The sequence below is a fragment of the Haliaeetus leucocephalus genome, unplaced genomic scaffold (genome assembly GCF_000737465.1).
Source record: "Haliaeetus leucocephalus isolate CR32 unplaced genomic scaffold, Haliaeetus_leucocephalus-4.0 Scaffold495, whole genome shotgun sequence".
Lineage (NCBI taxonomy): Eukaryota > Metazoa > Chordata > Aves > Accipitriformes > Accipitridae > Haliaeetus > Haliaeetus leucocephalus.
In genome coordinates this window covers 4,140,052-4,144,093 of record NW_010972931.1, presented here as the reverse complement: position 1 = coordinate 4,144,093, position 4,042 = coordinate 4,140,052, and positions in this window count along the sequence as shown.

Sequence of the window (4,042 nt, the reverse complement as noted above, 5' to 3'; positions counted from 1 at the left end):
CATTTCCTATTGTTCAGACTCCTCTGAAAGACCAACTAGCAGGAAACATTAAGAAAAAGAAACTGGGTGGCAGTTTAGCCTAACTAACTGGCCCTAAACAAATGTTTCTATTTTGATCAGCTCCATGAGTTGTATCCAGCCTGACCTTTTTCTAAGCAAAGACTCAGTGATGGACATAGGTTTAAAATGCAAAAATCTTTACTGTTACCAAAAGGGAGTTCAAATAACTATATGTAGGCTCAAGAAATCTTTGGAAATATTGTAACATCTTTGCTTAAAAAAATGACAAATATTGTACATGAAAGCTAACTTCCATCGTTTCCACAAAATAGCTGTGTAAAGAAATTAAGGAGGAAAGGGTACCAGATATAGCTGCAGAGCAAGGACTGATCGGAAAAGTAAAAGCTCAAGTTAAGCCATCTAATTTGGGATGAAAACCTGTTCCGAAACAATCTGAGTAGGGACCGCTACCTTTAGCCTTCTGCTCCTTGATAGGTATCCTGCCTCTGCACAAACTCTCCACAAAAATATCCAAAGGATTTGACTGTCACTGAAATAAACATTCCTTTTAGTATTTGAAAAATTGCCACAAAAAAAAGAAAGAGGACTTGAGGCCAGTTTCTGTTAGTGGAGTAAATCTCAAGTGCATTCAGCAGCTTAGTTTGAGTTGTTCCAGGTTTGCACTGTGGCTAATTAAAGTAAAACCTGACCCTTCATCAGTGTTTCATAAAGCCTATAAGGTAAAATTGAGAGCCAGGTAGCCCAGTGCAGGATGAGCCTTTGGAATATTGCAGCAGGCAGGAGTGAGGATGCAGGGTTATTTCCAAAACTTTATTTGCCAAGGCACCAGTATTCATCAGATTACTCTGCAGCACTTCATACTGATTGATCTAACTTAACCTAAAATGAAAGAGCAGTAAGGGATCTTCTGTCGACCCACCCTACCTGCCAACTTCGGACTGCCCCGCTATGGGGTTATCAACTCTACTACTGTCTCTGTTCAGAGCCAGACTTCTACGAGGCAGCCCGTGGTGATGGGCAGCCACGAACCACCACCAAGGATAGAAAAACTTGAACACGTACGTTCAAGGTGAGTAAATGCAAGCTTCTGTGCCAACTTACTTAAATATGAAAACTATGCTTTAAGATTTCTTTTTTGAACAGTGTGTTTTCAAGCTATGTTCTTTAAAAAAAGAAAATTATGTTCAAATGAAGAATAATTGTTTTAGAAGCCACAAACTGCCAATGGACTGCCTCTTTCCTGGAAAAGATGACCTCAGTTCTAAGCATTTTGATAGCAAAAGTAATTCTCCTTGGGAATGTGGTCAGGTCTAGTCCGGAATCTGCCTTGCAGTTGCAATCAGTATCTCTAGCATCATAGCGCATCTTTTCCCAAGACCCATAAAATTTATTGGTCCTCATTTGTGCACACCCTCAGATACCATGAGAAACGAGCTTTGGGTATGGCTGTGGTTGATGGATGCTGTTGGGGTGCAGCTGGAAGAATGCACACAGGGATCTACTGTGGCAGGGTCCTTTCCCAAGAGAAAGCACTGGAAAACTACCTGAAATAGTAATAGTGGATGAGCAAAGAAGGGATAGTAAATTATCAAATCAGCTAATGTTCACACCTCACTAAAATTATTGTCTCGGTCTTTCCCAGCTACATCCAGGTGAAGGCAGCTTCAAAACTCAAAGCCGTATCAGCTCAAGCAACCTATAGCGTAAATGAACATCTTATGAGAGAACGTATGGTTTCACTTATTTGTGGTTAAGTAACTACAGGAGTAGATACATGTGTAAGGTAAAACTTGGCCAGTGCAGTTGATTCGTTGGGTGGAAGGTTGCAAACCATTCCTGAGTATCGAAGAGACAAAACTTGTCAAAAGAGGCTATGCAAATAAAAAATAATAAATTTTCAGGATTCATTTTAATGAATTTCAGTAAAATATAATTAATTTAGAATTAATTTATTTCTAGATATGAAAAGAACAGTTTCCCCACTCCAGTGCCATAAACAGGTGCTAATGTTGCCCACTAAGGACAACAGGAATTTGTTATAGTCCTCAGTGAAGACCGAAATTGGGGTTTAATTTAAGTATTAATCTAAGTGTTGTGGTTTAAGTCCATGTATTGCAGGTGTTCTGGAGCTTCACCCTTTTCTAGGGCATGGGTTTAAGCCCAGCTGGCAACTAGGCACCACGCAGCCACTCGCTCCCTCCCCCCAACTCCAGTGGAGAAAAAAAAGAAAAAAAGTAAAACTTATATGTAATGCTAACAATAATAATAATAAAACATAGTAATAATAGTAATGAAAAGGAATATAATAGGTTTGTTTTTTTTAAAAGGGAAAAAATAGACTAAACTGTAATTAAAACTTTCTGTGAATTTCATTTAACATCCATTTTAGCATCCAAGCATTTTCTATTACATTTTAATTGCTGGAACTTGTTTATTTATTCCTAATTGAAACACCCTCAACATTGTTTCCAAGGTTCTCTGACTTCTACTTACTATTTATATTGTATTTACTTATGACAGGATTTCTGTTTAGAAGGCGCCTCGATGCTTGCCTGTGTCTAAAATGTGTCTCCGTTGCCTTTTACTGGGAGGAAGTTTTGACTGCAATCTCCCAAAGCAAATGTTGCATCACTCAACAACCCCTGGGACCGGCTGACAAAAATCATAACATTTCTAACCTTTAATTCTTTGGCCACCTTTATTTAGGCTTCTTCAACCGAGCCCAGGGACTTGAAAGCAGTATTACGCACACTATTTATGAGCGTGCAATCATAATTTATTGCATATAATGGACGTAATGAATGGCTGGGGCTAACATGTTACTTGGTGTGATGTGCTCAGCGGTCGGTGAGCAGGCAGCCGAAGCCTTTCTGCTGGCCGGGCAGTTGGCAAACAGGAGGAAAGTGCCAGCCCTTGGGTCGTTCCTTGCAGCGGGCCGAGCTTTGCTGATTTGCCCCCGTCCTCCTGGCTGTTCTTACATCTTCCCACGTTGCATTTTCCTCTTGAGTCTAGGATGATTTTCTATTTTCTGCTTTACATCAGTTCTTTTACCAATCTCAGTTCTGCACTCCTGTGGGCTTTTTATTTCTACTTTTCTATCCTTCATGAGCCAGTGGCCCACGTTACCTGCCTCTCAAGAGCGGGCAGCGCCTGCTACAGCTCAGCACGATCTTCCCTTTGTAAAAACTGGGGCAAGGGCACGTGTGGGTCCTCTTTGCACGTGTACCCTTATTCTCAGCACATCGAGGCTCATTGTCAAGCATCGTTTGGAGACAGAGAGCAAGAGTCCTTTCACGGGAAAGCCGATACTACCATAGTTCGGCCGGTGAGGTTTAGAAGAGGCATGGCAAAAAAAAAGGGAGAGCCCCAACAACTAGCCGCCCCGCAGCTGGGGAATTCGGCTGGCACGTTCAATCAGGTTTGGAAGGGAGCTGTGGGGAAAGGTGGTCCTGCCCAGCCCCACGCAGCCGTGCCTTGGCTTGGTGCTTGCCCAGCACCTTGCTTGCCCTTGGTTAGGCCCAAGGCTGGGGCAGGATGGGTGCCAGGGAGGGTACGGAGAGCGCAAAGCTCCCTTCCCGCTCCCGACCTCTGCTCTCCCCCCTTCCTCCAGCTCTCGTCTGGTTTCATCAGCTCTTTCTTTTCATCCTCTTCCCTGTCGGTTTGGCATGATCCCGTTCCCTCCTTTCTCCCCCCTCATTCCCTTTTTTTTACTTCCTAACCCTGTTCCCCTGCCATGACACGACAATCCCTCTCCCTTGACTCATCCTCACATCCCCCCAACGTCCCCCATCCCTCTGACGTCTTTCCCCCTTCCTCCCCCCCAGCTCTGACGGACACAGTCCTCTCACCCCACTCAACCCTCCTCCTTTATAAAGAGATTTTCCTCTTTTTTTTTTTTTTTTTTTCCCCCCCCCCCCCCCCCCCCCCCCCCCCCATCGCAGCCTTCGCCGCTCCGCCAAGAGAGACGATCCTGCCTTTTGCTCTTTTTCCCCGAACGGCAAAACCCCACGACGGGAACAAC